Here is a 9,525-nt window from a genome sequence, read left to right as displayed (position 1 = left end):
ACTACTATAGACCAGACAGGGGTAGTGGTCCACTACTATAGACCAGACAGGGTAGTGGTCCACTACTATAGACCAGACGGGGTAGTGGTCCACTACTATAGACCAGACGGGGTAGTGGTCCACTACTATAGACCAGACGGGGTAGTGGTCCACTACTATAGACCAGACCAGACAGGGTAGTGGTCCACTACTATAGACCAGACGGGGTAGTGGTCCACTACTATAGACCAGACGGGGTAGTGGTCCACTACTATAGACCAGACCAGACAGGGTAGTGGTCCACTACTATAGACCAGACCAGACAGGGTAGTGGTCCACTACTATAGACCAGACCAGACGGGGTAGTGGTCCACTACTATAGACCAGACCAGACGGGGTAGTGGTCCACTACTATAGACCAGACCAGACGGGGTAGTGGTCCACTACTATAGACCAGACGGGGTAGTGGTCCACTACTATAGACCAGACGGGGTAGTGGTCCACTACTATAGACCAGACCAGACAGGGTAGTGGTCCACTACTATAGACCAGACGGGGTAGTGGTCCACTACTATAGACCAGACGGGGTAGTGGTCCACTACTATAGACCAGACGGGGTAGTGGTCCACTACTATAGACCAGACGGGGTAGTGGTCCACTACTATAGACCAGACGGGGTAGTGGTCCACTACTATACACCAGACCAGACAGGGTAGTGGTCCACTACTATAGACCGGACCAGACAGGGTAGTGGTCCACTACTATAGACCAGACAGGGTAGTGGTCCACTACTATAGACCAGACCAGACAGGGTAGTGGTCCACTACTATAGACCAGACAGGGTAGTGGTCCACTACTATAGACCAGACCAGGGTAGTGGTCCACTACTATAGGGGTAGTGGTCCACTACTATAGACCAGACGGGGTAGTGGTCCACTACTATAGACCAGACGGGGTAGTGGTCCACTACTATAGACCAGACCAGACGGGGTAGTGGTCCACTACTATAGACCAGACGACAGGGTAGTGGTCCACTACTATAGACCAGACGGGGTAGTGGTCCACTACTATAGACCAGACGGGGTAGTGGTCCACTACTATAGACCAGACCAGACAGGGTAGTGGTCCACTACTATAGACCAGACCAGACAGGGTAGTGGTCCACTACTATAGACCAGACCAGACAGGGTAGTGGTCCACTACTATAGACCAGACGACGGGTAGTGGTCCACTACTATAGACCAGACGGGGTAGTGGTCCACTACTATAGACCAGACGGGGTAGTGGTCCACTACTATAGACCAGACGACAGGGTAGTGGTCCACTACTATAGACCAGACCAGACAGGGTAGTGGTCCACTACTATAGACCTATAGACCAGACAGGGTAGTGGTCCACTACTATAGACCAGACGGGGTAGTGGTCCACTACTATAGACCAGACGGGGTAGTGGTCCACTACTATAGACCAGACGGGGTAGTGGTCCACTACTATAGACCAGACCAGACAGGGTAGTGGTCCACTACTATAGACCAGACGGGGTAGTGGTCCACTACTATAGACCAGACGGGGTAGTGGTCCACTACTATAGACCAGACGACCAGGGGGTAGTGGTCCACTACTATAGACCAGACGGGGTAGTGGTCCACTACTATAGACCAGACGGGGTAGTGGTCCACTACTATAGACCAGACGGGGTAGTGGTCCACTACTATAGACCAGACGGGGTAGTGGTCCACTACTATAGACCAGACGGGGTAGTGGTCCACTACTATAGACCAGACGGGGTAGTGGTCCACTACTATAGACCAGACCACTACTATAGACCAGACGGGGTAGTGGTCCACTACTACAGACCAGACGGGGTAGTGGTCCACTACTATAGACCAGACGGGGTAGTGGTCCACTACTATAGACCAGACGGGGTAGTGGTCCACTACTATAGACCAGACCCACTACTATAGACCAGACCAGGTAGTGGTCCACTACTATAGACCAGACCAGACAGGGTAGTGGTCCAGTAGTGGTCCACTACTATAGACCAGACCAGACAGGGTAGTGGTCCACTACTATAGACCAGACGGGGTAGTGGTCCACTACTATAGACCAGACGGGGTAGTGGTCCACTACTATAGACCAGACGGGGTAGTGGTCCACTACTATAGACCAGACCAGACAGGGTAGTGGTCCACTACTATAGACCAGACAGGGTAGTGGTCCACTACTATAGACCAGACGGGGTAGTGGTCCACTACTATAGACCAGACGGGGTAGTGGTCCACTACTATAGACCAGACGGGGTAGTGGTCCACTACTATAGACCAGACGGGGTAGTGGTCCACTACTATAGACCAGACGGGGTAGTGGTCCACTACTATAGACCAGACGGGGTAGTGGTCCACTACTATAGACCAGACGGGGTAGTGGTCCACTACTATAGACCAGACGGGGTAGTGGTCCACTACTATAGACCAGACGGGGTAGTGGTCCACTACTATAGACCAGACGGGGTAGTGGTCCACTACTATAGACCAGACGGGGTAGTGGTCCACTACTATAGACCAGACGGGGTAGTGGTCCACTACTATAGACCAGACGGGGTAGTGGTCCACTACTATAGACCAGACGGGGTAGTGGTCCACTACTATAGACCAGACGGGGTAGTGGTCCACTACTATAGACCAGACGGGGTAGTGGTCCACTACTATAGACCAGACCAGACCAGGGGTAGTGGTCCACTACTATAGACCAGACGGGGTAGTGGTCCACTACTATAGACCAGACGGGGTAGTGGTCCACTACTATAGACCAGACGGGGTAGTGGTCCACTACTATAGACCAGACGACAGGGTAGTGGTCCACTACTATAGACCAGACGGGGTAGTGGTCCACTACTATAGACCAGACGGGGTAGTGGTCCACTACTATAGACCAGACGGGGTAGTGGTCCACTACTATAGACCAGACGGGGTAGTGGTCCACTACTATAGACCAGACGGGGTAGTGGTCCACTACTATAGGACCAGACGGGGTAGTGGTCCACTACTATAGACCAGACCAGACAGGGTAGTGGTCCACTACTATAGACCAGACGGGGTAGTGGTCCACTACTATAGACCAGACCAGACGGGTAGTGGTCCACTACTATAGACCAGACGGGGTAGTGGTCCACTACTATAGACCAGACGGGGTAGTGGTCCACTACTATAGACCAGACGGGGTAGTGGTCCACTACTATAGACCAGACGGGGTAGTGGTCCACTACTATAGACCAGACGGGGTAGTGGTCCACTACTATAGACCAGACGGGGTAGTGGTCCACTACTATAGACCAGACGGGGTAGTGGTCCACTACTATAGACCAGACGGGGTAGTGGTCCACTACTATAGACCAGACGACCAGGGGGTAGTGGTCCACTACTATAGACCAGACGGGGTAGTGGTCCACTACTATAGACCAGACGGGGTAGTGGTCCACTACTATAGACCAGACGGGGTAGTGGTCCACTACTATAGACCAGGGGGTAGTGGTCCACTACTATAGACCAGACGGGGTAGTGGTCCACTACTATAGACCAGACGGGGTAGTGGTCCACTACTATAGACCAGACGGGGTAGTGGTCCACTACTATAGACCAGACGGGGTAGTGGTCCACTACTATAGACCAGACGGGGTAGTGGTCCACTACTATAGACCAGACGGGGTAGTGGTCCACTACTATAGACCAGACGGGGTAGTGGTCCACTACTATAGACCAGACGGGGTAGTGGTCCACTACTATAGACCAGACGGGGTAGTGGTCCACTACTATAGACCAGACGGGGTAGTGGTCCACTACTATAGACCAGACCAGACAGGGTAGTGGTCCACTACTATAGACCAGACGGGGTAGTGGTCCACTACTATACCCACTACTATAGACCAGACGGGGTAGTGGTCCACTACTATAGACCAGACCAGACGGGGTAGTGGTCCACTACTATAGACCAGACCAGATGGGGTAGTGGTCCACTACTATAGACCAGACGGGGTAGTGGTCCACTACTATAGACCAGACGGGGTAGTGGTCCACTACTATAGACCAGACGGGGTAGTGGTCCACTACTATAGACCAGACGGGGTAGTGGTCCACTACTATAGACCAGACGGGGTAGTGGTCCACTACTATAGACCAGACCAGACGGGGTAGTGGTCCACTACTATAGACCAGACGGGGTAGTGGTCCACTACTATAGACCAGACCGGGGTAGTGGTCCACTACTATAGACCAGACGGGGTAGTGGTCCACTACTATAGACCAGACGGGGTAGTGGTCCACTACTATAGACCAGACCAGACAGGGTAGTGGTCCACTACTATAGACCAGACGGGGTAGTGGTCCACTACTATAGACCAGACGGGGTAGTGGTCCACTACTATAGACCAGACGACAGGGTAGTGGTCCACTACTATAGACCAGACGTGGTCCACTACTATAGGGTAGTGGTCCACTACTATAGACCAGACGGGGTAGTGGTCCACTACTATAGACCAGACGGGGTAGTGGTCCACTACTATAGACCAGACGGGGTAGTGGTCCACTACTATAGACCAGACGGGGTAGTGGTCCACTACTATAGACCAGACGGGGTAGTGGTCCACTACTATAGACCAGACGGGGTAGTGGTCCACTACTATAGACCAGACGGGGTAGTGGTCCACTACTATAGACCAGACGGGGTAGTGGTCCACTACTATAGACCAGACGGGGTAGTGGTCCACTACTATAGACCAGACCAGACAGGGTAGTGGTCCACTACTATAGACCAGACGGGGTAGTGGTCCACTACTATAGACCAGACGGGGTAGTGGTCCACTACTATAGACCAGACCAGACAGGGTAGTGGTCCACTACTATAGACCAGACGGGGTAGTGGTCCACTACTATAGACCAGACGGGGTAGTGGTCCACTACTATAGACCAGACGACAGGGTAGTGGTCCACTACTATAGACCAGACGGGGTAGTGGTCCACTACTAGACGGGGTAGTGGTCCACTACTATAGACCAGACGGGGTAGTGGTCCACTACTATAGACCAGACGGGGTAGTGGTCCACTACTATAGACCAGACGGGGTAGTGGTCCACTACTATAGACCAGACGGGGTAGTGGTCCACTACTATAGACCAGACCAGATAGGGTCCACTACTATAGACCAGACCAGACAGGGTAGTGGTCCACTACTATAGACCAGACGGGGTAGTGGTCCACTACTATAGACCAGACGGGGTAGTGGTCCACTACTATAGACCAGACGGGGTAGTGGTCCACTACTATAGACCAGACGGGGTAGTGGTCCACTACTATAGACCAGACGGGGTAGTGGTCCACTACTATAGACCAGACGGGGTAGTGGTCCACTACTATAGACCAGGGGTAGTGGTCCACTACTATAGACCAGACGGGGTAGTGGTCCACTACTATAGACCAGACCAGGGGTAGTGGTCCACTACTATAGACCAGACGGGGTAGTGGTCCACTACTATAGACCAGACGGGGTAGTGGTCCACTACTATAGACCAGACGGGGTAGTGGTCCACTACTATAGACCAGACCAGGGGTAGTGGTCCACTACTATAGACCAGACCAGACAGGGTAGTGGTCCACTACTATAGACCAGACGGGGTAGTGGTCCACTACTATAGACCAGACCAGACAGGGTAGTGGTCCACTACTATAGACCAGACGGGGTAGTGGTCCACTACTATAGACCAGACGGGGTAGTGGTCCACTACTATAGACCAGACGGGGTAGTGGTCCACTACTATAGACCAGACGGGGTAGTGGTCCACTACTATAGACCAGACGGGGTAGTGGTCCACTACTATAGACCAGACGGGGTAGTGGTCCACTACTATAGACCAGACGGGGTAGTGGTCCACTACTATAGACCAGACCAGACAGGGTAGTGGTCCACTACTATAGACCAGACGGGGTAGTGGTCCACTACTATAGACCAGACGGGGTAGTGGTCCACTACTATAGACCAGACGGGGTAGTGGTCCACTACTATAGACCAGACGGGGTAGTGGTCCACTACTATAGACCAGACGGGGTAGTGGTCCACTACTATAGACCAGACCAGACAGGGTAGTGGTCCACTACTATAGACCAGACGGGGTAGTGGTCCACTACTATAGACCAGACCAGACAGGGTAGTGGTCCACTACTATAGACCAGACGGGGTAGTGGTCCACTACTATAGACCAGACGGGGTAGTGGTCCACTACTATAGACCAGACCAGACAGGGTAGTGGTCCACTACTATAGACCAGACGGGGTAGTGGTCCACTACTATAGACCAGACCAGACAGGGTAGTGGTCCACTACTATAGACCAGACGGGGTAGTGGTCCACTACTATAGACCAGACCAGACAGGGTAGTGGTCCACTACTATAGACCAGACGGGGTAGTGGTCCACTACTATAGACCAGACGGGGTAGTGGTCCACTACTATAGACCAGACCAGATGGGTAGTGGTCCACTACTATAGACCAGACGGGGTAGTGGTCCACTACTATAGACCAGACGGGGTAGTGGTCCACTACTATAGACCAGACGGGGTAGTGGTCCACTACTATAGACCAGACCAGACCAGGGGTAGTGGTCCACTACTATAGACCAGACGGGGTAGTGGTCCACTACTATAGACCAGACGGGGTAGTGGTCCACTACTATAGACCAGACGGGGTAGTGGTCCACTACTATAGACCAGACGGGGTAGTGGTCCACTACTATAGACCAGACCAGACAGGGTAGTGGTCCACTACTATAGACCAGACGGGGTAGTGGTCCACTACTATAGACCAGACCAGACAGGGTAGTGGTCCACTACTATAGACCAGACCAGACAGGGTAGTGGTCCACTACTATAGACCAGACGGGGTAGTGGTCCACTACTATAGACCAGACGGGGTAGTGGTCCACTACTATAGACCAGACGGGGTAGTGGTCCACTACTATAGACCAGACGGGGTAGTGGTCCACTACTATAGACCAGACGGGGTAGTGGTCCACTACTATAGACCAGACCAGGGGTAGTGGTCCACTACTATAGACCAGACCAGACAGGGTAGTGGTCCACTACTATAGACCAGACGGGGTAGTGGTCCACTACTATAGACCAGACGGGGTAGTGGTCCACTACTATAGACCAGACGGGGTAGTGGTCCACTACTATAGACCAGACGGGGTAGTGGTCCACTACTATAGACCAGACCAGGGGTAGTGGTCCACTACTATAGACCAGACGGGGTAGTGGTCCACTACTATAGACCAGACGGGGTAGTGGTCCACTACTATAGACCAGACGGGGTAGTGGTCCACTACTATAGACCAGACGGGGTAGTGGTCCACTACTATAGACCAGACAGGGTAGTGGTCCACTACTATAGACCAGACAGGGTAGTGGTCCACTACTATAGACCAGACCAGGGGTAGTGGTCCACTACTATAGACCAGACCAGACAGGGTAGTAGTCCACTACTATAGACCAGACCAGACAGGGTAGTGGTCCACTACTATAGACCAGACCAGACAGGGTAGTGGTCCACTACTATAGACCAGACGGGGTAGTGGTCCACTACTATAGACCAGACGGGGTAGTGGTCCACTACTATAGACCAGACCAGACAGGGTAGTGGTCCACTACTATAGACCAGACGGGGTAGTGGTCCACTACTATAGACCAGACGGGGTAGTGGTCCACTACTATAGACCAGACCAGACAGGGTAGTGGTCCACTACTATAGACCAGACGGGGTAGTGGTCCACTACTATAGACCAGACGGGGTAGTGGTCCACTACTATAGACCAGACCAGACAGGGTAGTGGTCCACTACTATAGACCAGACGGGGTAGTGGTCCACTACTATAGACCAGACCAGACAGGGTAGTGGTCCACTACTATAGACCAGACGGGGTAGTGGTCCACTACTATAGACCAGACCAGACAGGGTAGTGGTCCACTACTATAGACCAGACGGGGTAGTGGTCCACTACTATAGACCAGACGGGGTAGTGGTCCACTACTATAGACCAGACGGGGTAGTGGTCCACTACTATAGACCAGACGGGGTAGTGGTCCACTACTATAGACCAGACGGGGTAGTGGTCCACTACTATAGACCAGACCAGACAGGGTAGCGGTCCACTACTATAGACCAGACCAGACAGGGTAGTGGTCCACTACTATAGACCAGACGGGGTAGTGGTCCACTACTATAGACCAGACGGGGTAGTGGTCCACTACTATAGACCAGACCAGACAGGGTAGTGGTCCACTACTATAGACCAGACGGGGTAGTGGTCCACTACTATAGACCAGACCAGACAGGGTAGTGGTCCACTACTATAGACCAGACGGGGTAGTGGTCCACTACTATAGACCAGACGGGGTAGTGGTCCACTACTATAGACCAGACGGGGTAGTGGTCCACTACTATAGACCAGACGGGGTAGTGGTCCACTACTATAGACCAGACGGGGTAGTGGTCCACTACTATAGACCAGACGGGGTAGTGGTCCACTACTATAGACCAGACGGGGTAGTGGTCCACTACTATAGACCAGACCAGACAGGGTAGTGGTCCACTACTATAGACCAGACAGGGTAGCGGTCCACTACTATAGACCAGACAGGGTAGCGGTCCACTACTATAGACCAGACGGGGTAGTGGTCCACTACTATAGACCAGACGGGGTAGTGGTCCACTACTATAGACCAGACGGGGTAGTGGTCCACTACTATAGACCAGACGGGGTAGTGGTCCACTACTATAGACCAGACGGGGTAGTGGTCCACTACTATAGACCAGACGGGGTAGTGGTCCACTACTATAGACCAGACCAGACAGGGTAGTGGTCCACTACTATAGACCAGACGGGGTAGTGGTCCACTACTATAGACCAGACCAGACAGGGTAGTGGTCCACTACTATAGACCAGACGGGGTAGTGGTCCACTACTATAGACCAGATGGGGTCTAACCCTGTCTTTCTGCCCCTGAACAGGCGGTTAACCCACTGTTCCCCAGTAGGCTGTCATTGAAAATAAGAATTTGTTCTTAACTGACTTGCCGAGTTAAACTAAGGTAAAGTAAAATTAATAAGAAACTGCCATCTAGTGGTGAAACACAGCCATGACAGCCTAAAGGGACATCCCTGTCCAATTTTACCTTTATTTAACTCAGCAAGTCAGTTAAGAACAAATCCTTATTTTCAATGACAGTCTAGCGGGAACAGTGGGTTAATTGCCTAGTTCAGGGGCAGAAGGACCGATGTTGCCACTTGTCAGCTCAGGGATTCGATCTTGCAACCTTTTGGTTTCTAGTTCAAAGCTCTAACCACTAGGCTACCTGCCTCCTCTACACTCTAACCACTAGGCTACCTGCCTCCTCTACACTCTAACCACTAGGCCTACCTGCCTCCTCTACACTCTAACCACTAGGTTACCTGCCTCCTCTACACTCTAACCACTAGACTACCTGCCTCCTCTACACTCTAA

This window comes from Oncorhynchus clarkii, unplaced genomic scaffold, assembly GCF_045791955.1.
Source record: "Oncorhynchus clarkii lewisi isolate Uvic-CL-2024 unplaced genomic scaffold, UVic_Ocla_1.0 unplaced_contig_4825_pilon_pilon, whole genome shotgun sequence".
Classification (NCBI taxonomy): domain Eukaryota; kingdom Metazoa; phylum Chordata; class Actinopteri; order Salmoniformes; family Salmonidae; genus Oncorhynchus; species Oncorhynchus clarkii.
The sequence above is the reverse complement of the archived record's forward strand: the minus strand, read 5'-3'. Positions refer to the sequence as shown.